The sequence below is a fragment of the Protopterus annectens genome, chromosome 8.part0 (genome assembly GCF_019279795.1).
Source record: "Protopterus annectens isolate FY-2018-M chromosome 8.part0, PAN1.0, whole genome shotgun sequence".
Classification (NCBI taxonomy): Eukaryota; Metazoa; Chordata; order Ceratodontiformes; family Protopteridae; genus Protopterus; species Protopterus annectens.
This window is the reverse complement of record NC_056741.1, coordinates 1,769,370,105-1,769,396,128: the sequence shown is the minus strand read 5'-3', so window position 1 is coordinate 1,769,396,128 and position 26,024 is coordinate 1,769,370,105. Positions and strand designations below refer to the sequence as shown.

The 26,024-nt window shown below is 40.1% G+C and overlaps 1 long non-coding RNA gene across 1 annotated transcript in view; it reads right to left on the bottom strand.

Annotated features, from left to right (window-relative positions):
• LOC122809629 overlaps nt 1-24,631 on the bottom strand; it is a 69,251-nt gene extending 44,620 nt beyond the window's left edge. Inside the window, exons 1-3 of the long non-coding RNA XR_006365930.1 lie at nt 24,537-24,631; nt 22,810-22,866; nt 21,888-22,048 (exon numbers count right to left, since the gene is read on the bottom strand). This is a non-coding gene — a long non-coding RNA (uncharacterized LOC122809629). The remainder of the gene's footprint in view (nt 1-21,887; nt 22,049-22,809; nt 22,867-24,536) is intronic.
• Nucleotides 24,632-26,024: the final 1,393 nt, after the last annotated feature.

Genomic DNA, 26,024 nt, shown 5'->3' with positions numbered 1-26,024 from the left:
TAAGGCAGTATGTGCACAGACAACCCTCTCCTTTTACCTCCCAACACTCAGACTTGTGAAAGATGCACTTATATCACCAAATTGGAAGCTATGCACTCTCCAGCCAAGACTGGACTAGCTGGTTAAGAGGAGAAGGTCAACACCTGCACCACACCACATCGAGCACATAGCCCTCTAGAACACCCACCATCACAGCTCTCACATAAAAACACAAACCACACACCCACTTTCACAGAGACTCTCAAAAGAAATTTACCCAAACAGCAGAGACCTCCAAGACAAAAATGCACTCGACCAACACAACACAGCACAAACCACAGGACACATAGCTCACCTCCACACTGTGCCCTTCAACCTAAGCCTCTAAGGCTAAAGAACATGTCCAATACACTAATCATAGGTGACGCAATAGTGAGGCACACAGATGTTCTACTCACAAGGTTAAATAAGGACAAGGTAACAGTCAACTGTCTATCAGGTGCCAGAATCCGACACATGACACATGCACCCAGGTCACTCCACAACAACTACAAGTATGACTCTGACATTGTCCATGTGGGTATGAATGACCTGAGATACATCTCCCTGGACTACATGAAAATAGACAGGTGGAGCTGTCGGATTATGTGACCCTGGCAGGTTTGACTCTAGCCCTTAGCAGTGTCCTACCATCACACAGAATGATACCACATTACAAACAAAAAATGATTGACTTCAACAATTTGGCTAAATTTCTGGTGACATTCTAAGGGGATATAGTATCTGTCTGCTTGGAATGACATGATTGACAGACCTTGATGCTTTGCCAGAGATGATCTGCATCTGTCAGCCCTGGGTATCCGGGTACTGGCTAAGGCTATTGCCATCTCTATAGTGCCTTTTTTTAGGCAGTGTTCCAAAGACCAAATTACCACCGTAACAGCTATAAATATATGCTGCTCAACACTAGAAGTCTAAATCTCAAGATGCACTCTCTCAAAGCACTCATCAAAATGGACAACACTGACATTTGTGCTGTATTGGAGACCTGTTTTAAAGCAGCAGAAAGCACCCCTGCGCTACCAGGCTATAACTCATTCCATGTCTTTCAGCCCCAAAACATGGACCGAAGCTCAAAAGCTGTGCTGTCTCCATATTCATAAAGGATATGCACATCTCCAGACTAGTAGCCCAGCATAACGCATCTGAGATACTTCAGGTAAAACTAACATTGAGTCCAGGTCATAGCCTGCTGTAGGTCTCCAACCATGTCCCTAGAATCTTACTCCACATTTGTAAGCACCCTGGAATCTATCAAGGTCCAACCAAACATTCACATAATAAGATACTTCAACTACCCCTCTATCAATTGGGAAAACTACTCAAACACCAATACACTGGCCCAATGCTTCCTAGAATTCTTCAATTCCAATGCCCTGGACCAGCTCATTCTGGCCCCCACTAAAGGAAGCAATATGCTTGACCTGGTTATTACTAACATGGGCAACCGTTGCTCTACACCAGTAGTGAATCCCTCCCTGGTCAGATCCGACCATAAACTAATAACCATGGAAATCCACATCTCACCCAAACCTCCTGCAAAGGTAACCACCTTGAAAAACTTCTCCAAAGCTGACTTTGGGCTCCTAGAAACAGAGGTGGCTAACTTCACAGCACCCATGCCAATGGAAAATAGCTGCATGACTGCTGAATCATACACCAATGCACTGTACGAACATGTACATAAATGCATAAAACAAGCCATACCCAACAGAAGCAAGATGCCCTCATCCAAAAAAAGAAAGCAAATCTGGTGGTCCTCTGCCATTAATAAACTCTACAACAGAAGGAAGAAACTGTTGCAGAAAAAGGTGAAGTCCCAAAACTGGAAAATCTCCCTTATTAGCCTCAACAAAAAGTTGAGATCCCTCATCAAATCCTCCAAAGCCAGCTATGAAGGCAGATTTGTGGCAGACACTAAAAACAAATCACAAAGTCTTGTATAGTTATATCCAAAACCTCCATGGCAATACCCAGAATTGCTCTGAGTTACTGCACAATGGTACCTCCTATACTGAGCCAACATATATTGCCAGTGTGCAATGGATGAGAAAGAAAAAATTTGGAGTGAGTTGGATGAAGTGGTGATGACTGTACCCAGTGGTGAGAGAGTGGTAATTGGAGCAGATTTCAATGGACATGTTGGTAAAGGGAACAGAGGGGAAGAGGAAGTGATGGGTAGGTATGGTGTTAAGCAAAGGAATGCAGAAGGTCAGATGGTAGTGGATTTTGTGAAAAGGATGGACATGGCTGTGGTGAATATTTATTTTAACAAGAGGGAGGTGCATAGGGTGACATACAAGAGTGGAGGAAGATGCACACAGGTGGATTATATCTTATGTAGGAGGGCCAGTTTGAGGGAGATTGGAGACTGTAAAGTGTTCACTGGGGAAAGTGTAGTTAGGCAGCAAAGGATGGTGGTTTGTAGGATGACGCTGGTGATCAAGAAGAGGAGGAGTGTGACAGCAGCACCAAGGATCAAATGGTGGAAATTGAAAAAGGGTAATTGTGAGGTGGAGTTCAGGGAAGACTTAAGACAGTGACTGGATGGCCGTGAAGAGTTACCAAATAGCTGGGTAACTACAGCAGAGCTAGTAAGGGAAACATCTAGAAAGGTGCTTGGTATGACATCTGGACAGAGGAAGGATGACAAGGAGACATGATGGTGGAACGAGGAAGTACAGGAGAGTATACAGAGAAAGAGGTTGGCAAAGAAAAAGTGGGATTGTCAGAGAGATGAAGAAAGTAGACAGGAGTATAAGGAGATGAGGTGCATGGAACAGAGGGAGGTGGCGAAGGCTAAGGATAAGGCATATGAAGAGTTGTATGAAAGGTTGGACACTAAGGAGGGAGAAAAGGACCTGTACCGATTGGCTAGACAGAGGGACCAAGCTAGTAAAGATGTGCAGCAGGTAAAGGTGTTAAAGGATAATGAGGGGAAACATACTGACAAGCGAGGAGAGTGTGTTGAGCAGCTGGAAAGAGTACTTTGAGGGGGTGATGAATGAAGAGAATGAGAGGGAGAGAAGGTTGGATGATATGGGGATAGTGAATCATGAAGTTCAAGGAGGAAGTAAGGATAGCTATGAAGAGGATGAAGAATGGAAATGCTGTTGGTCCAGATGACATACCTGTGAAAGCTTGGAGGTGTTTAGGTGAAATGGCAGTGGAGTTTTTAACCAGATTGTTTAATGAAATATTGGAAAGTGAGAAGATGCCTGAGAAATGGAGAAAAAGTGTTTTGGTACCAATTTGTAAGAATAAGGGTGATGTGTAGAGCTGTAGTAACTACAGCACGATTAAATTTATCAGTCACAGCATGAAGTTATGGGAAAGAGTAGTGGAAGCTAGGTTAATAAGGGACGTGATAATTAGTGATCAGCAGTATGGTTTCATGCCGGGAAAGAGCACTACAGATGCAATGTTTGCTCTGAGACTGTTGATGTAGAAGTACGGAGAAGGTCAGAAGGAGTTGCATTGTGTTTTTGTAGACTTAGAGAAAGCATATGACAGGGTGCCTAGAGAGGAGTTGAGGAATTATATGAGGAAGTTGGGAGTGTCAGAGAAGTATGTAGGAGTGGTACAGGATATGTACGAGGGTAGTGTGACAGTGGTGAGGACTGTGGTGGGAATGACGGATGCGTTTAAACTGGAGGTGGGATTACATCAAGGATCAGCTCTGAGCCCTTTCTTATTTGCAATGGTGATGGACAGGTTGACAGACGAGATCAGACAGGAGTCCCCATGGACTATGATGTTTGCAGATGACATTGTGATCTGTAGAGAGTAGGGAACAGGTGGAGGAGACCCTGGAGAGATGGAGATATGCTCTAGATAGAAGAGGAATGAAGGTCAGCAGGACTGAGACAGAATATATGTGTGTGAATGAGAGGGAGGATAGAGGAATGGTGAGGATGCAAGGAGTAGAGTTGGTGAAGGTGGATGAGTTTAAATAATTGGGATCAATAGTTCAGTGTAATGGTGAGTGTGGAAGAGAGGTGAAGAAGAGAGTACAGGCAGGATGGAGTGCATGGAGAAGAGTGTTAGGAGTGATTTGTGACAGACGAGTACCAGTAAGAGTGAAAGGGAAGGTCTACAAGAGGGTAGTGAGACCAGCTATGTTATATGGGTTGGAGACAGTGGCATTGACAAAAAGGCAAGAGTTAGAGCTGGATGTGGCAGAGTTAAAGATGTTAAGATTTGCACTAGGTGTGGTGAGGGTGGACAGGATTAGGAATAAGTGTATTAGAGGGTCAGCCCAGGTTGGAAGGTTTGGAGACAAAGCCAGAGAGGCACGATTACGTTGGTTTGGACATGTGCTGAGGAGGGATGCTGAGTATATTGGGAAAAAGATGCTAAGAATGAAGCTACCAGATAACAGGAAAAGAGGAAGCCCTAAGATAAGGTTTATGGATGTGGTGAGAGAGGACATGCAGGTGGTTGGTGTGACAGAGCAAGATGCAGAAGACAGGAAGAAATGGAAACAGATGATCTGCTGTGGTGACCCCTAACAGGAACAGCTGAAAGAAGATGATGACTGGCCGACAGTTTCAGTACCAACTTTACCTCTCTCTCCCCCCAAAAAGACCAAGAACAATACTGAAAGATTGCCAGGCACTCAGCATTACTGCAGCACAGGTTAAAGCGGCATTATCTAAGGCCAAGAATACAGCTTCCATGGGACCTGATAATATCCCTGGCTATGTTATACATGAACTACAAAGTGAACTGGCACCACATCTGTGTGCCCTGTTCAGTCAAAGCCTCACCTCAGGCTTTGTCCCTACTGAATGATGCACTGCTACAATCATCCCTCTCCATAAAGGGGGAGTGACTACAGACAGTGGGAATTATTTCCCCATTAGCCTGATGAGTCTGATATGTAAAACTATGGAGCGCATCATCATGGACCTTATTCACAAAGATACAGGAAATCTCCAAACTCTACACCCCATACAATTTGACTTTGTGAAAGGGAGATCATGCCTGCTCAACCTGGTTGACTTCTTTGAGTCAGTCACCAGGGCTGTGGATGAAGGTAAGGCAGTGCATACAGCTTACCTCAATCTGGCCAAGGCCTTTGATACCATTCCTCACTCGGGAATTATTGATAAACTCACCAAAGTAGGCATCAACCCCTATACCACTAGGTGGGTTGCAAATTGGCTCTTAGATAGAACACAGATAGAACACAGATTAGATAGAACACACACTATGAAAGTAGCAGGCTCCAAGTCAGACTGCTGACCAGTCACAAGTGGAGACCCACAGGGATCGGTCCTGAGTCCTCTCCTGTTCAGAATCTACTTCTCAGAAGTCCAGGCCAACAAAAAGAGATTCTGGTTGACAAAGTTTGCAGATGACTGCAAGCTGGGAGCCATTATTAACTTCCCAAGTGATGCAGATATCCTACAGAAAGGCCTCACTGAGACCAGTGACTGGTGTTGAAACCATGGCCTTAAGCTTAACGCCAAAAATGTGTCGTCATTCCCTTTGGTAAAAACTTAGTTCCCACTAATTTCCACATGGATGGGAGCCCAATGAACACTGAAGGCATTATAAGAGATCTGGGAATGCAGGTTGACAGCAACCTCTCCTTTGACCACCACATTGCCACTGTGGTCAGAGAGTCCTTCTATATGGCACATCTTACTACCAAGGGTTTTGCATCCAGGAAGAAAGAGGTTACCATCTCTCTCTCTCTCTAGTCTTCCCTCATTAGACCAATCATTGAGTATAATGCCCCATTTGGCATGTACCACATCAGACACATGCAACAGCTGGGGAGGCCCACAGAAGTACCTCAAAAAGAGTATCCTAGGCATTAAACACAAATTTAAGCTTGTTTCCTGCCTTTCCTGTTAAGTGGTATAGACTATTTGTAGGCTTCTGAGCCCCCAAGCCCTTCTGTGTTGGAGGGAAGCCTTCTAGCTTAGTTTTTTTTCTAATAACTAGCCAGTTTTCTAGTTTCAGCACTCAAATCTGTTTCTTTGATCTCAGCACTTGTTCAGAACTCATTGTAAGCACTACATAAGCTGCAAATTAATACAGCACTCAACTTTCCTCACCTGTCTAGTGGAAAGCAGTTTTTAGTACTTAATAAATAAGCACTTATCCAGGCATGGCTAAGGGTCAGCTCCCAGTGATTTCTCCTGTCTACCTGATGAATCTGGGCATCTTGGGACAATGGAGCAATTGCCTCATGTACACAGACAACCCTCTCCTCCTACTACCCAACACTACAACGTGTGAGAGATGCACTTATATAGCCAAACTGGAAGCAAAGCTCTCTTCACCCAAGACTGGACTAGACAGTCAAGTGGAGAAGGTGAACACTTGCACCGCACCACACTCATCACATAGTCCCTCAAAACCTACACCACCAAAACACACACATAGAAACACAAAACACACACCTACATTCGCTGAGGCTCTCAATAAAAACCTGCCCAAGCATCAGGGACATCCAACGCATAAATGCAAGCAAACTCTACCCCCCAACACAACCCAAATGACACATATCCCACAAACTCAGTGTGCCACTCAACCACAGCCCATAAGGCATAACAACGTACCCAACACTCTAGTCATAGGTGACTCTATAGTCAGGCACACTGATGTTCCACTCACTAGACTAAACAAGGAGAAAGTTACTGTCAGCTGCCTGTCAGGTGCCAGGATCCGCCACATAATGCATGCACTCAGGTCACTCCACAATAAGTACAAATATGACACTGTCATTGTCCATGTTGGTGTGAATGACCTGAGATGTACCTCCCTGGACTACATGAAAAGAGACATGGAGGAGCTCTCCGATCTTGTATCCCAGGCAGGTATGACCCTAACCCTGAGTAGCATCCTGCCATCACCCAGAATGATATCACAGTACAAGGACAAAATGATTGACTTCAACAATTGGCTAAGCTTCTGGTGTCATTCTAAGGGGATCCAGTATTTGTCTGCCTGGGACGACATGATTGACAGTCCATGATGCTTTGCCAGAGATGGCCTGCACCTGTCGCCCTTAGGATTCTGGATACTGGCTAAGACTCTTGCAACCCCTATAGTGCCTTTTTTAGGCAAGGTTCAAATGACAAATTCACCACCATAACAGGTACAAGCAAGCAAAATCTGAGGGTAATGCTACTCAATGCTAGAAGTCTAAACCTCAAAATGCACTCACTCGAGGCACTCCTTAAAATGGAGAACATTGACATCTGTGCAGTGACAGAGACCTGGTTCAAAGCTCCAGAGAGCACCCCTGCATTACCACGCTTCAATTCATACCACACCTTTCGGCCACCTAACCCAGAAAGAAGCACTAAAGGCGGAGACGTGTCCGTATTCATTAAGGATATCCACACCTCCAGGCTAGTTGCACAGCATAATGCATCCGAGATTATCCAAGTGCAACTAACTCAGGGCAAGACCGCAATCCAAATTGTAGCTTGCTACAGACCCCCCACCATGCCCCAGGATTCACACTCCTCATTTCTTGATACACTGGAAAGTATTAGGGTACAACCCAAAACCCTAATAATGGGCGATTTCAACTACTCCACCATTAACTGGGAAAACTACTCATGTACCTACTCTTTTGCTCAACGTTTTCTAGAATTCATAAATTCCAATGCCTTGGATCAACTTATTCACACCCCCACCAGGGGCAGCAATATCCTAGACCTGGACATTACCAACATCAGAAACCGGTGTTCCACACCAGAGGTCAATTCCTCGTTGGTCAGATCCGACCACAAGCTAATCAGCCTAGACATCCACATCCCACCCCCAGCCCCAATTAGGGAAACCAGCGTAAAAAACTTCTCGAAAGCCAACTTCACACTTCTTAAGACAGAAGTGGCAAACTTCATGACACCCATGCAGACGGACAATAGAGGTATGACTGCTGAATCCTACACAAATGCACTTTATAAGCACTTACATGAGTGTATAGATCATGCTATCCCTAATAGAACCAAGATGTTATCCTCCAAAAAAAGGAAGCCAATCTGGTGGGCCTCTGCCATAAACAAACTCTACAACAGAAGAAAGAAACTGTTGCAAAAAAGAGTAAAATCCCATGACTGGAGGAACTCCCTGGTCAACCTCAGTAAGAAGCTGAAATCCCTCATAAAATCCTCCAAAGCTAGTTACGAAAACAAAATAGACACTGACTCTAAAGACAACCACAAAGCATTCTATAGCTATGTCAAGAATCTAAATGGGAACACTCAGATCTGCTCTGAAGTACAGCATAATGGCACTAAATATACAGAACCAACTGATATTGCCAACATCCTAGCAGATAGGTTCAGTGCTAACATTACCCCCCTCTCACCCCCTAGAGGGACATCTCTATACCTGAAGAATGCAAAGTTCCTATAATCACGGCTGCACAGGTAAAAAACACTCTCCAAAGCCAAGAACACAGCATCCATGGGACCTGACAATATCCCAGGCTGCGTTCTACACGAACTACAGAATGAACTGGCACCCTACCTAAGTACCATGTTCAATCATAGCCTCACCTCAGGCTTTGTACCCACTGAATGGCGCACCGTGACAGTTATCCCACTCCACAATGGCGGAGCCACGACGGACTCCGGGAACTACCGCCCCATTAGCCTGACGAGCCTGGTCTGCAAGGCCATGGAACGTATCATCATGGAACTCATAAACAAAGACATTGTTAATCTCCAAACTCTGGACCCTACACAGTTTGGATTTGTAAAAGGCAGATCATGTCTCCTAAACCTGATTGACTTCTTTGAAGCAGTCACCAAAGCCATAGATCAGGGTAAAATGGTACACACAGCTTATCTAGATCTCGCCAATGCTTTTGACACCATCCCCCACTCTGGAATTATAGATAAGCTCACTAAACTAGGTATAAATCCCTATGTCACAAGATGGGTTACCAACTGGCTCATGGACAGAACCCACACTGTGAAAGTAGCGGATTCCAAATCCGACATCAGACCAATGACAAGTGGAGTACCACAGGGTTCAGTCCTGGGTCCTCTCCTGTTTGGTATCTACTTCTCTGAAGTGCAGGCCAACACAGAAGGTCTTTGGCTAACAAAGTTTGCAGATAACTGCACACTAGGAGCCGTAATCGAAACTTCTAACGATGTGGACAAACTACAAAAGAGCCTCAATGAGAGAGATACCTGGTGTCAAAGCCATGGCCTGAAGCTCAATGCCAAAAAGTGCATTGTCATCCCCTTTGGTAAAAACTCTGTACCCATGAACTACCACATAGCTGGTAGACTACTTAATGCCAAAAATGTGATAAGAGACCTTGGGACACAGGTGGACAGTAGTCTCTCCTTTGATAATCACATCGCCACAGTGGTCAGGAAATCCTTCTATGTGGCTCATCTCATCACAAAAGGATTCTCATCCAGAAATAAAGAGGTCATTGTTCCCCTCTACTCATCACTCATTAGACCCATTATAGAGTACAACGCCCCTTTTGGTATGTACCTCACAAGACATCTACAACAACTGGAAAGACCACAGAAATACCTCACAAAGAGGATTACTGGCCTCAAACATATGCCCTATGCAGACCGTCTCAAAAAACGACAGCTTTACTCCATCGCATATTGCCTACTCAGGGGCGAGCTCTGCCTAACATACAAAGCTATGTCAAACCCAGAGCTGTTGGACATGCTTCACTTAAAGAAATCCCAATCCCTCCGAGCTACACGCTCTAGGGACCTTAACCTTGTCACCACAATAAACAGAACATGCTGGAGGGATAGATTCCTGTCCCAGAGACTTCCCATACTCTGGAACAGACTACCTATCTATGTCAAACAGAGCTCCTCATTAGCACTCTTCAGGAAAAATCTTGATGATTGGATGGGAAATGGGAAATTCACCCCGGGGATCACTTCTGTGGCTCTGCTCGACAGGGGCACAGGAAAATAATTTTCTTGGGTGGCGAAAGCCAGGGTGCATTTTTTGGCTAGGCTTGTATGGGCCCTAGGGCCAATAGCCTAGTACCAACCTATGAACCTATGTTCTACAAGGACAGACTCAAAAGACTCCAGCTATTCTCTGTCTCATATCATCTACTAAAAGGTGTTGTCTGCTTGACTTACAAGGCCATGTCTGACCCAGCTCTGTTAGAAATGCTACATCTAAAGAAATCCCAATCCCTCTGCGCCACACACTCAAAATACCTCAACCTCATTACCACAATCAACAGAACATGCTGGAGGGACAGGTTCATAACCCAGAGACTGCCATGCACTGGAATAGACTTCCGATACATGTCAATCAGAGCACCTCACTGACCCTGTTCAAGAGAAATGAGTGGATGGGAAATAGAAAGTTCACCCCGGGGATCACTTCAGTGGCTCTACTTGATAGAGGCACTGGAAACTAATGTCGGGTAGCACGATGCCAGGGCACTTCTATGGGCTAGGTTTGTAAAGCCTTCAGGGTCATTAGCATAGTACACACCTATGAACCTATGAATAGTGGATTATGTATTAAAACATATATATATATATATATATATATATATATATATATATATATATATATATAGATATATTCCATACAAAATAACATAGCAGTTAAATAAACATTCTTATTTATTATACCATTGTAGCCAATCCCTTTCAATAAATATATGAATTTAGGAAGCTGGGGGGGGTCACTCATGTATGATCCTTAATTTATCAATTGCTGAAACTAACATGAATAAGAATTTTTAAAAATGAAACTATTGATGTATCTATACATATATATATATATATATATATATATATATATATATATATATAGATAGATAGATATAGATATAGATATAGATATATAGATGTATAGAGATATGACAAGAGAGAGAGGATCATAGAATCATAGGAGGTTGCACCAATTTTCCCAGTTATCATTGCTCAAGGACTAGAACAGCTTTGGTATTTGCCTGCACATTAGGGCATCTACACACTGCCCCTGTCCATAAGGGACATAGGTGACAAGCCAGGCGTGAATTTGCAATTTCCAGTCCATTGGTCTGAACTGCATCTGAATAGACTTTGGGAACAGCTCTGCTACACATGCATGAGAAGTCTGTTCCAGAGAAGAGGCAGTCTCTGAGACAAAAACATTAATTGCTTTATAGGTCCGTCATGTATAATAGGAAAACAACCACTAGGGCCATTATAAACCTAGCTATGCAACCCAAATATGATCCACAAACTTGACTTTATATAGGCAGTGATTTACTAACTGCCTCTGTCCATTACAGACATAGGCGACAGACCAAGGGTGAATTTTTGATTATACATACTTTGGTCCAAGTTGCACTTAAATAAGGATTGGATGGAACTCTGCTACACATGGATGGGGATACTGTTCCACAAAATGGGAATTTTCTAAGAAACATATTTGTTTCTCCAACATGTCCTATTTATGTCACAAGTAAAATTTAAGTCTTTTAATTAAATGTAGGCAAGCCAGAGCTGTCTCAAGATTGGCTCAAGCCTGAGTATAACCTTTGCTGTTGCTCGTGATCCAGCAGGTTATGGAGAGGACAAGGAGACAAGCCACAATCATAAGTTTTTTTTTTCTTGAGTAACTGCTGACTGCTGACTGTTGATTCAGACAAGACAAGAATGGCACCGGATCCATAGGATGAGGGGGGCGAGTACCCCCCTCATTTTAAATAAAGTCATGAACTATGCCCTTTGGTCTTTGGTCAATTTTTTTTAAATAAAGAAAGCTGTGCCAAAGAAAAGCAAAAAGAGACATCAAGAAAATATTGAGTTTGTGTGTGTGTGTGTGTGTGTGTGTGTGTGTGTGTGTGTGTGTGTGTGTGTGTGTGTGTGTGTGTGTGTCATACCTCTCAACTGTCCAGAGTTTCACAGAATGTCTATATTTTTGCCTTATATTTTGGTGTGTTCCTCATAAAATTTTCTGGATTTTTGTTGACAATCAGTGAGGACTGAATTCACTAAATAATGAGAGACATTTGAGTTTCAGACTTCATAGCTTTTGGAAAATGCAGTGTAACAGAAAACCTTTTATTATAGCAACCTTCCAAGTCTATGAGAGCAATATTTAAAATGTGCCCCTATTTTTGGGGTTTTGCCCTGCTCCCCCCATTTTGTTTGGCTTTGTCCAGATTTTTTGTGCTAAGAAGTTGAGAGCCATTTATATAAATGTATGACTGCCTATGTCATAGTTGATAATTTAATAAATATGTTTCTTGTTAAAAAAAAAGAATAGAGACATTTTATACATCCTAACCCCAAACAGCTTTGAGTGCCTGGATCTTAGATTCTTAGTACCTTTTAGGCATTTGTTTACTGTGTATGTGCAGGCATTACTAATGGGGGCAAGAATCATATATTACCAAATGGGAAATGTTTTTTAGTTGGTGACAAAACCATAACCTGACCCCATTCAGAATAGTGTTTCACTTATTTACAATATTTGTGTGAGTTGCTTTTCTATTTGCCTGTCTTACTCCCCTGTCAAGGTTAATTTGTTTGTCATTTCAGCATGTCTGCCCATGGATCCCCCTTTTTCAAGGCATCCCCATGTCAGCATATTATTAAATGGATTTTGCATAAGAGATGTCCAAGAAAACCAGTGGCACCTCCTTTGGACATTAATTTAGTGTTAGAGAAGGTAGCACTTGCTCCGTTTGAACCAGCTCATTTGGCTGACCTGAGGTTGTTAAGATGAAAAAGAATTTTACTCCATGCTCTGACTTCTGCAAGAAGAATATCTGAGTTGTAAGCTCTTATGGTAGGACAACGTTATTTTATTTTCTACAGAACAGGGTTTGCTTGAGAACTAATCCTTCTGTTATACTTAAGTGACATTCAAATTTACTTAAAGCTAAACTATCCATATACCTATGTTATTACCTGAGCCCCAACATAAGGGAGAAAGTATACTACATACCTTGAATGTCCATATACAGTTCAGATACTATCTTGACATTATAAAACATTTTCAGAACTTCTGCTCACTTGTTCATTTCTTGTTAAGGTAAAGAGAAGGGACAACCTGTGTCAAAGCAGTCTATTGCCAAATGAATATCTCAGGCTATTACCTTTTGTTATTCCCACCTCAACAAAACTATTCGAGGAAAGAGCCATATTCTATCATGGGTTGATTTCATCTATGTTTTTTTTGGAAAAGGTTGGACTCTAGAAGTATTCTAGAAGCAGCAACTTGGTTCGCTGTGCATACTTTTACAAAGATCAGCAAGCCAGATTCCTTTTCCAGGTCTAGGTCACATTTTGCTAGGACCATTTTTCAGGACTTCCTGAACCCTTCTTCTTCTGCCTCACAGATGTTCTAAGCTTTGGTAATCTACCCACATAGCTTAGGCTATCAAAGCAATGATCAATATGAAGAACATAGTACATGGCAGTAGATGTACAAATGATCACTGTTGCAGTAGCCATGCCCTTCATCCACCCTACCCCCTTGTTTTTTTTGTTGTGTTTTTTTTTTTTCAGTGCATGGGTATTTTTCTTTTTCTTTTTTTTTTTTTTTTGTTATTTCTAGCAATGTTTTCTCAGGGCTCAGCCTCCCTCTCTCAGCTGGCATGAAAGCTGTGAAGGTCTTGGTGCACAACCTTATCCTTTTAGCCAGCTCAGCTCAGGCTAATGATTTGGATAAGTGGAAGGTGCCCTGAAGTTTTGCAGGATATTAAACGTATAGCTTAGGCTACTGCAGCAAGGATCATTTAAACATTTACTGTTATAGTAAATTTACTCACACAACTGTACTTTTCTACAACCCAAAAGGATTACATGTAAATTTGCATTTTATTTCAATATTATTTTCTACAGTTGAAATACTAGTTGGGCTGACAACTCCTAATGCAGTTTTAAGTAGCAAAGTCTGTGGCTGTGCCTATGTGTGTGTGTTCTTTTAATCAAACTCAGAAACCAGCATTTATTGTCCCCAACACTCTAGGACATACCAGGGAAAACAGAAGCATGGAATCTGGTTTCAGTCTATTTCTGGATATGGTGCTGACAGCTCAGTGTATAATTTTTATTCAAAATTTTGAAATTGCCAACCTGTTTTCCTTATATTCACTTTCACAATATAAAGTATACATTAAGCTGCCTAGACTATGTCCAGAAACAGACTGAAACCATAAAGTCCATGCCATATAGCAATAACAATTGTTGTTCACCACTATGTAGTTTAAGTGTTGCAATGCCCAAATAACACAAAGACATCAGAGTTTAATGTTGCTTCTGTCCTCCTTTCATTTACTCATTCAGCTTTTTAGCACACAGACAGTCTTTTTAGAATGGTATTCTCAAAGGCAATGCATTCAGGTGAAAGTACATGTCCCATTTACACTTGGAATGGGGCGATGAGAGACAGGAGTTTATTTTATAATTTTACTGTGAAATTTATGTGGAATTATTCTTAATGCAACAAGAGTTGTCCATATATGCAACTATTCAACACATATCATATGTGTACATCTTTTGTCACAATTAACAGTAGAAGAAAAAAGTAAAAAATGCCCTTTTCAGGTCACTACATGCCCTTCTGGACCTCCACTCCCCAGCCTTCAGCATCTTCTGGCACCTTTGCCAGACCGGCAGGCTGTGAGTGCTTTTTTTTACTTCAGGTCTAAGGATATCTAAGGATTGAGGTTGGCTAGAATACCAGACAGGTCGGTGGCATGTGCCTTAGTGCTGAACAGGAAGACAGTTTAATCATATTTTGTGGGACAGAACTACCACAAGGCACGGACGTTGGGCAATTCTTTTATAAAAACATGTCCAGCTCATTTTTAGGATGGGGGTGTTGTTTTCTTTACTCTAGAGTGCTTGCATGTTTTCACAGAGGGGAAAGAGCCTGTTTCATTGAGAGAAAGAGACATCAGGAGAGCTTGCAAAGCACTACCAATGCTAAGGACAGCATGGGCAGAAATCTTTTGTGTTTCTTTGTTTTTTTGCAGTAAACCCCAGTGTCTCAATTGTCCCTTCTTTTAGCTCAATGCTATGAATCTCTGAGAGGTACTGAGTGTATGTTTGGGGGTGAGTATACATGTGTTGAAGAGCATTGTTAAAACTACTATATTATTGTAGTAGTTTCTGTTTTCTTTCACTGTCCTCACCATCAAGCATCAGCCATGAGCAGAGAACTGATATGCCTTTTTGGGGAAGGAGCATGGAGGCATCTTGTACATGAAAAGCACAAGGCCATCAGATAATTACTGCTGGCAAATAAAAGTGTTATGACTTGTGGGGGGAGTATATTAATTTACCAGTCACAAGCTGAAATAGCAAACTGTTACTGTAGTTCTTACATTTTTCATTCTTTTCTCAGTGAGAATTACTGTATGGAAAGGTGATATGTCTGCAGGCATACAACACATGAGAGCATTGGGAATTAATGGTTATATGGTTTGCTGGAGGGCACATCTAAGATGAAGGTTTGCCATTAGTATTATATTTTGTTGCAATTTCACAGTCAGAGGTGGTATACCTTCTCAGAAGGGACACAGTCCACTGGGACAGTGTGTGTATTTTGTACCCAAATAGGGTATTAAGAATACTGATTTTTTTATTCCTGTGGGTTGCCTTAAGGGAACTTAAATATAGTTTCTAGCATAAAGCTAACAAAAGCCTACATTTCAGAAGGCTTTTGTTGCTCCATTTAGGTAGTATATCTACTTTTTACCTTGGGGCTGTTTGACCATTTCTTCCAAAGTGTGGTTGAACCATTGTGCATAAATCATCATTAGACCAGAAGGGGAAAAATGAGTTTTTTTCACAAGCCAGGGCAACATTCCTTTTCCTGCATACAACAGGTGTACTTGTATGCTATTGCTTATTATAATTTTTTCCTCATGTTTCATTGTAGGCAGACCTGTAATCTGAGCACAGTGAAGGAGGTAGCTGGGTGTAAACTGCTATGAAGTGTGATCAACATACCATCAGCATTCATTCCAGTGACTGTTGTCAATGTCAATGTCTGTTTGGTTGTAACTGTAGTGGGGTGTTTGTTGTCGTTACTTAACTAATCATCTCTGGATTTCCAGATGTAATTATTTTTAACAGACCTGCTGCTGAGATTGTCTGCTCTGGTTTGGATCTCATTGGGCTCTAAGAACCAAGGCAGACTCATGGGTCAGCTCTGGTTTGGCTCTTTTTCAAAAATCCCAGGCTTGCCCACCTTTACTTTTAGTCTAGTAATATTGGATCCCCTTAGAATGACACCAGAAGGACAGCGAGTTATTGAAATCAATAATTTTTTGCTCATATTGGAGAATCATCCTCGGTGATTGTCATATGCTTCTCATTCCTAGGCTGAAACAAACCTGAGATACATAGTCTGAAAGTGCCATAATGTCTCTCTTCATATAGTCTAGGGAGATACATCTCAGGTCCTTTACACCTACATGGACTATAATGGAATCATGCTGGTACTTGTGGCATAACAACTTGAGTGCATGTGTGATTTGGCAGATCCTGGCTCCAGATAAGCAGCCAACAGTTATCTTCTCCTTGTTCAGCTTGGTTAGACGAGTATGGGAAGTGTGTTTGCCTGCCTTAGGGACTTAGAGTTTGGGGCTCCACTGAGAATTATAGTATGTTCGGTGGTGGTGGTGTTTTTTTGAGTGTTTCTGGGTTTGTTGAGGTATAACTTTGAAAATTTTTGTTGTTTAGGAAGATTGTTTTTAAATGTCTCAGCATACATTAGTCTGTGTGTGTTGTGTACAGCATTAGGTGGGTGTTGTGTGTATTGTTTCAATAACCTGAAGTGTGCTTGTTTGCAAGAGTTTTGCCTCCAGTGTCATTGTGTAAGTACACCCATCACATACCGTGTCTGCTTCTTTAAGGATAAAGTGATTGTCAGTAAACATGAGACAACTAGTACATTGTCTCAAGATGCCAATACTCTCCAAGTTGTTCACAGAGACTTTAGGAAATTGCATATTAATACTGTCCAGTCTTTTGATTGATGTGCTACTAGGGAGTGGTTCATTGGGTTTGAAGGCTATTATGGGTGCTTTGTTGGTGCAGGCTAATAAGGGTGCTTTACTGAGGCAGATTATGTGAAATCATACTAAATTCTATTAACTTTAATGTTTACACAATGCTGCATTCTCCTAAATCTGTAGGTGGTGCCACTCGACATCTAAAGCTGGTCTAATACTGTTGGTACACAAGGTATTTGCTCTATATTGCTTCTTTACAGTGTACAGCTTTGTGGACCATTCTACAGGGAATTTGCTTTCTAGGTGTTTCTAATGTATGGGGCACTACTCTACCATGCAAAATTTATAGCAGCACAGGAAAAAAAATAGAAAATTAACTAATGAGCCCTCTGGCCAATGAAATGACCACACTATGAGTCCTTTTGCATATTTTTCAACTCAGATAGATCAGGCAAACACCTCTTGCCACAAGATGAATAAATGCTGTCTTCCTAATATAAAAACACAGTAGGATGACCCACAAGTTCAATGCTACTAAAAAACAATTAAATAGCTATCTGTAAATCCCTTGCTGAAGGTAATTTCAAGGCAGTCTTACAGCAATGCCAGTAAGAAGAGCATTTTTTTTACAAAAAAACAATTCAGTGAAATGCACACATAAAAAAAAAACTGTAGCAATCATGCAAAATAACTTGTGTGATTTAGAAATCAAACATATTTAACTTTGCCTGGATAGCGCTCATACCTCTCAACTGTCCAGACTTTTAGGAGAATGTCCATATTTTTGGCTCATATTTTTGGTCTGTTCCTTATAAAATATGTGGTTTTCTGGTAAATCACTGGGATGATCTTAGGACTGAACTCACTAAATAATGACATATATTTCATTTCAGATTTTAAATCCTTCAGAAAATGTATGTTAAAATAAGCTTTGTTACTCTAGCAACTTTCTAAGTTTATAAGAGCATTACTTAAAATACATCCTTATTTTTGGAACCTTGTCCCCCCATTTTGTCTGGCTTTGTCCAGGTTTCTTGCACTAAGAGGTTGAGAAGTATGATAACACTAGATATAAATATAACACTTCTGGAATGCCGGCTAGGAATCCAAGCTTTGCTGAACTCTAGGAAAATTATTAGGAGGCAATATGTAGTAAAGAAGGTTTATTCAAGAACAATACTCATTTTCTGGGTGGGCACTCAATATCATAGATCTATTTAAATAGTACATATGCAGCTTATAAAACAGTCAATAACTATGAAAGCGGGAAGGAGAGAATTTGGAAATTAGATTATTATAAGGAGTGGTGGATGGAGACACAACACAGCCTTATAAAACCACTATAGCAAAAGGGTGGGAGGGTTGTGAAAACATTTTCAAGGAACAGGCAGGCTAGCTAGAGAGGCATCCAGTGAAATCAAGGCAATCTTGGAGCTCTTTCAGAAACTTTACCTTAATGGTTTAGTGGGGAATGGGGCAGATGCAAAATGCAAACAAGAAAATGATAAGCAGAAATTATAAGCAATGAAGTAGAAACTAGAACAGAGAAAAATCTCTCAGTATTGAACTTCTACTACAGTTTAAGGCACTCAACTATGCAAAAAATTTTCAGTAACACTATTTGTGTAAAAATGCAGTAATAAATAAAGCGCAGATCTATAGTAGTATACAGTCTTGCCACAACTGTGAATTAAACTACAAGACTGTGGCCCAGCAGGGTTTAACATATAAATGGATAGCTTTTACAAGTAATTCTACTTGTGGAAATAGAAGTGCAGAATAATGCAGAAACGCCATCTTCCCACAACTGCTAATTAAAATACAAGATAAGATCCCTGAACAAACTAAAAATGCAAACAGATAACTTTTTTGGATAGAACATGGAAAAAAGCAGAATATTACAAAAAAAAACTATACTACACAGGTCACTATAAATACATCTTAAATATTTAAGCAGAACTGAAATAATTAAAATAATTTAATTGCCTTTCCTTTATGATAAATAGACAGTTACTCACAGTTCTACACTCTCCATGTCTTGGAAAAAAGACACTGAGTGGATATAGTTCTGTGCTGGAAATATCAGGCCAGCTAGAAAGGCATCCAATCAAATACTGGTATTTTTGAAGCTCTTTCAGAAATTTTAGCTTAATGTGTTAGTAGCAGATGGGGCAGACATAGATTGCAACTTTAAAGAGCTAAATGAGCAGAATATAAAAGCATCAAAGCATAAACTGGAGCAAAGATAATTCTTACACTATTGAACTTCTACTAAAGTTTAAGGCACCAGACTATCCAAAAATTTATCAGTGATACTCTTTATGGGAAAAATGCAATAATACGTGACCAAGGCTCAAGTCTGTAGTTAGTCCTGTTACAACTGTGAGTTAAACTACAAGACTATGGCCCAGTGGGGGTTAAAATACAAAACAATAGCTACTACAATGAATTTGATGTGTGAAAATAGAAATGCAGATTAACAAAGAAACAATCTTCCCACAACTGCTAACTAAAATGCAAGACTAAGGTCCCAGAACAAACTAAAAATACAAAGATAACCTTTTTGGCTAAAACATGGAACAGAACAGAAAAGTACAAAGGTGTATCTCCACACAGTTCACTATAAGTGCAACTTAAACATTTATGCAGAAATAAAATAAAAATATAATCTGCCCCACCATTATGTATTGTTTATGTCACATATGAGGCTTAGATCCTTAGATTGGGTAATTCTAGTGCTGATTATTTTGCGATCATGCAGCAGATCTATCGAGACTAGTGAATTAATACATTGTACAATAGGCATAGATCACCTCTCAGTAACCTGGAGGAGACTGAGTATAGAGATAGGGCTTTGAGGTCCATTAGGACATGTCATTTATATCCTGTATTCTGGCCACTCCAGCTGTTTCATATGCCTGGTTAGATGCATCCTGAATGGTGCATTGCACTTGATTATTGGTTTAATGAGGGTCCAGTATAGTAGGACTATGATCTCCTTAGATCTGGATACCATGCCCTTACTTATAAGTTGTGCTACACAGAGTAATTTTCTCACCAGTATGGACACATGGTGATCAAAGTTTGGGTTACTGTCAAATTAAGTCCCCAAGTCCCTCACCAGTGGGTCTACTCTTAGGGTACTTTATCACTGTTGTAATTTGTAGGAGTTTTCATATTCCAAGAGGGTATAATTGGACTTTTATTTTGCATTAAGTTTTAGACCATGGCTCTGGAGTCAGTTATTTGTCTGTGTCAGATGCTCCTGGAGGATATCTACATCCTTGGAGGATTCAGTGATTGCACCCATCTTGCAGTCATCAGCAAATTTTGTCAGCCAAAAGCCCTCTACATTTGCCTTGACTTCAGAGAAGTATATTGTGAATGGAAAGGTCCCAGTACTGAGCCCTGTGGGACACACTTACCCACAAACCATTTAACTATCCATTGGGTGACACAGGGATTTGTTCCTATATTTCACCTGTATAATTTCCCATTGAATGAGCATGATGTTAACATCTGTTTGGTCAGCTCCATTTGGTCAACAGAAACAGATGGTAAACATGTGCAAGAGTTTAACAGTTCCTGTGTGTGGAAATAGTCCCTTTTTCTGAGGATTGTGCAGTCTTGGAGTTACTATATATATATAATTAGCAGTAGGCATTGGTTTAGTCCACTCCAGGGTAATCCTCTGAGCATGAACACAACATGTCAATGTATTGTGTTACGATGTTAATACATTGATATATTGCACATCAACACTGTGCTTATTCAATGATAAATTATAGATCCATTTATATATATATATATATATATAGAGAGAGAGAGAGAGAGAGCATGTGATCAAATTTTCTTTTAGATGAAATCTATTTAGACAAAGAAGCAGACATTGGAGAGGTGTGTGAGATAGAAAAATATGACAAAGACCATAAACCAGTGAGTGTCACTTAATGAAAGTTTTGAATTCACAAAACAAATAGTAATTATGAGTTCTGCAACTCTAAATAAATTTAATGAAGATCTTGTATTAGAGGGCAGACCTTATAATCTCATCTATTGTGGACACAGATATACTGTGGAATGGAGAAAATGGACACACATATTTTATCATTCTGTCACTTCCATTAGTTTATTTGGGTTAGAATAAAGTAAGAAACATTAATTATAAGATATAATGCTTCACTGAATAAAGCAAAACACCTCAGGTAAGATAAGATAAGGTACAATTTTTGTTACTTTGTTTTTCTGACGACAGTGGTCCTTTCAGTTTCATTATCTCAGATTGCTTTAGAGTGCTAAGGAGACAGCACCCCTTGAACTGATTGCATACATATTTTGCTAGCAGTTATTTTATTTAAATAAAACAGGTGTTTTTTTTTTTTCTGAAACAAACAATTTATTTAGCTAAGAGCACAAGTCATACTTTGTAATAACATGAATCACATTAAAATGCAGTGTTTTCTGTTTTAAATTGCCTATCACTTTTCAGTATTATTCCTTAGAAAGTCAAGAGAGTGATTTCATTTTTATTGCTTTAGACCAAACCAGTAGGATACACCAATACAAAAAATGTATTAAAAGTATAATACCACACAAATCATGAGTGATTTTGTCTCCAAACAAGAGACTTCATCAGATACAATATCCATACCCCTTCATTTTGTGGCATTATACTTTTAATACATTTTTCATGTCGGTGTATCCTGCTGGCTTGGAGCAATTTTTGTTGATATTATTTTGTAAGGAATTGTCTGCCACTTACTTTGTTCTTTGATATAAGAAAGATGGGGATCTAAGTAAACACAGTAGTTGTGAGAGTCATATACTTGCTCGGAGTATAAATAACAGGATACAGAGTTACAGGTGTAGTTTACGCATTGATCAGTTTTATTTAACTTACCTTGCTGAAATCATGGACTGGATTCCTGTAATCCAATTGCAGGAAATTCCCAAGCACTGGTATAGCCCATGGTCCTGGAGGGAAGTTTCTTGGTCTCTTCCATAGCTGGAAGACAAGACTCATGACTAAGATAATCAAAGTCACCCAGAGGTACTGCATTGCTGTAGAAATGTGAAACAAGACAAACACAAAGAACAGTCATTTGCTGACTTAAAGCAACTAGAGGCATTAATGCAAGCATGGTGAAGTTTGAAGCAGGGTAAGGAGCATTAGAAACGTTATTTAAACAACAGATCATTGAGATCTTGGAAAGTGTATTCTTTAATAGCAGCCTACCATAATAATAGTTACTTGTTATTAGAGTTTAAAGAACAGATAAATACTTCAAAGCTAATGTCTAGAAATATTATGTCTGGATACAAATTAACCAGTATTCCACATGTTTCCTGTGTTACTTTCGAGCCAAGTAATATTTTCCAGGAAAACCCATACATTTTTTATCTTTCCTGATTTTATGAAATAAAAGGTTATTCCATTCCCAAAGTTGTAACTCTGAGTACAGATCTTGCTTTATCTAGTAACTGAAAGTGACTGTGGTGTCATTACCATTGCATTGTTTCAAGTCAGGAGAATTGAAGCAAAGTATATTAATTTTCTAAAGTAAATATTTCATGCATTTAACTTCAGTGCTAATTAATGATGAAGAAGAGATTTCATCTTAAGACATGAACTACAAGCAACATTGTGTTTTGATATGCTTTTGTTTAAGGTATCCTAAAGGTATGAGGTATAATTATATTTTTGACACGTGACCTAGTTTTTTTTTTTTAATGAGGGCCTGTGCAGAGCAGATGATACAGTTTAAAATATGTAAGCAGAATTATATAATCCTAAGATATTAAAAAAGCACAACATTCCTTACCTGGTAGATTAAAACGTTTGATATGAGAGGCTCCACTGACTCTTTTCTCTTAACTCTCTGTTAGGACAAAACATCACAGACATGTCAGCTACATAATCATCAGAAAAGATAAAAGTTGCTTAAGTTATTGTTCAAACATCTAGCCGGATATGCACATGTCTTGTATATCTATTTATTTGTGCACTTTTTTAAAAATGTTTTTTTTTCCAAGCCAAAGATAAGCATATATTATATCCAGATATTGTAACCATGTTTTAAAACAGCAACATATACATCAGTAGAAATAAAGTCAAAAAGTCTTAGAAATATTTCTAAAAGCAGTTATGTTAATACTGTCATTGTGACAATGTTCATATTTTAGGGAGAGCAGTAAGGTTAATAAAGCTAAAAATTAAAGTAAAAGTACAGTGGAAAGGCACTCTAAAATCACCAAGAAAACAGTCAAAAAGTGCCTGTCAAGGAGAGGATGAAAACATTTTTCCAGGGCCTTAAACGGGACGCTGCATTCAAAACAACTGCGGGACCCGGCCGCAGGTTGACTGAAGACACCTGTAACACTGGTCATCTGAGGAAGTCTGATTACGGAGACAAAAATGCATATACTGCAAAGGCGTTTATGTGTGCTTTCTACCTGTGAAGTTTTGTATGTATTTGGAATAAAATTCAGCTTGGAAAACTACCTCAGTGTTTTACTCTATGCTATAAGCACTTTTTGACTGTTATCTTAAAAATTAAAGTAAGCTTCCATAACTACTAGAGTATTCAAACCATCAAAAACATTTTCCAGTAGAACATTAGAGGTATAGCGGCATGGACAAACTAATTTAAGAGTCTAACAATATGTGTCTAAGTAAAATGGAGATCTAGTTATTCAGAAGACTGTAAATCATGTAAACTCTACTGCGGTAAAGTGACAATTGTATGTTTTCATATAAAAATATGAAAATTACTCAGACATGTATATTTAAAAAAATTGCCTCAGTCCGATGCTTGTACAATAGTAACAGCAGTTGTTCAATCTCCCACAGATGGCTGTGTGTAGTACCTTGTTCAAACAATGGAATAGACTAGGCAAATATTACATAAGATAGTTATGTAAGGTAAGCTGTGTGGTGTATTCTGCCTTATCTGGTTAACAGAGCCAAATTAAAACTGGCAAAATGGTTCCTAGTTGGGATGCCTTATGTAAGTAATCTGTATAAATTCTTTATGTCCATATCCGTTTTTGCTGGGCTTTCCTGTTTCCTGTCATATCGCAAAGAGATGCAAATAGATGAATTGATGATATCCTGAACTGCTCGTACTTATGTTTTTGTGTGTGTGTGTGTGTGTGTGTGTGTGTGTGTGTGTGTGTGTGTGTGTGTGTGTGTGTGTGTGTGTGTGTGTGTGAACTGCTGTGGGCCACCTTCTGTGTAGAACTGCCCATCTGTCTTATGCTCATTGCTGGTTTGAGTATTCTCCAGCTATACCATGATGCTATAACAATTAAATGAACATTTGAGAAAGAGTATATGAAAGTAGCAGAGCTATTATCCACTCCAAATACCCAATCAGCATATTGCATAGCTTACTTATGCAACTCACAAGGCACAGAATAACAAATTACTTACACAACCTACTCAGCTGACAAAGTACAGATCAGTATATTGCATACAATACTTAATTCACAAAGTAAAGGTTATCTCTGTCAAAACACAAAAATGAAAAGTAAATGTGTCCATACATACCTGATCTGTTCAGATTGGTTACATGATATTGTCATGTCTCTGTATTGCTTTGTAATGCCTTATATCTTTAATGTTTACATATTTCCTGGGGCATTTCTCAACGTCTTTTGGTATTGGCAGATGTGGGAGAGGGGTGGCTACAGGAAACTGTTTTTTTAACTTCAAACTAACTGAAGATTAAGTAAATTCTTATATCCTGCACACAGCCTTACTGTAAATCAACTTTGACTCATTTATTAGCTTAGAATGTCCATTCCTTTGGAGTAATGTTCCTTCCATTTTAATCATTCCTTACATCCGATTTTACTGTCTTTTGTATATGGGACATATTATTGCTGTGCAAAATCCATTATTAGAGACGGTCTTCTTTGCCTGCTCTTTAAGAAAAATTCCATTTCAGAGTAAGCTGTACAGACATTCTGCATGTGCCCCGTTTGGGCTGACTTAGTTTATGCAATCAAGATTATTTAATCTGTAGTGCTGCAATCTGAGACAGTATGTATGTGCATGTACATGTGTGTGTCCATGTGTGAGAGTGTGCGTGTGTGTGTGTGTGTGTGTGTGTGTGTGTGTGTGTGTGTGTGTGTGTGTGTGTGTGTGTGTGTGTGTGTGTGTGTGTGTGTGTGTGTGTGTGTGTGTGCCCGCATGCACGGGGAGGTTTGTGTGTATATGGATGAATGTTTTTTGTTTCCCTATGGTAGGACAAGAATGAGACTGCATGCATATGTGTGTGTGTGTGATGGTCGTGGGGGAGTTTGTGGGTGTTTGTATGTATGTATGCATGTTTGTATTTATGTATGTATTTGTGTGAATGTGCGTGTGCCTATGGTAGGATGAGATTGAGCCTAACCCAGCCACTGGAGATGCACAAGCCAGTGCATTTCTTTGTGCCAGTCCCAAGTCCGGATAAATGGGGAGATTGCGTCAGGAAGGGCATCTGGCATAAAATGTTGCCAAATCATACATGCGGACAACAGTACAGATATACATACTGGATAGGTCAAGGCCCAGGTTAACAAAGACCACCACCAGTACTGTTGGCCAACAGGGTGCTGACAGAAATTGGGCTACTATTGGCCGAAGAAGGAGAAGAGGGGGAAGGCATGCCCAAAGGCAGGTAAAGGCTAGGACTGTGATAGTGAGGGTTGGAACTTTGAATGTTGGCAGTATGACTGGTATAGGGAGAAAGCTAGCTGATATGATGGACAGAAGGAAGGTTGGTATATTGTGTGTGCAAGAGACCAGATTGAAGGGGAGCAAGGCTGGGTGTCGGAGGCTGGTTCAAATTGTTTTATTATGGTGTGGATGGGAGGAGAAATGACTTAGGGGTTATCCTGAAGGAACAGTATGCTAATAGTGTTTTGGAGGTGAAAAGAATGTTGGATAGAGTGATGCTTATGAAGCTGGAAATTGATGGTGTAATGATGAATGTTGTTAGTGCATATGCTCTACAAGTTGGGTGTGCGATGGATGAGAAAGAAAAATTGG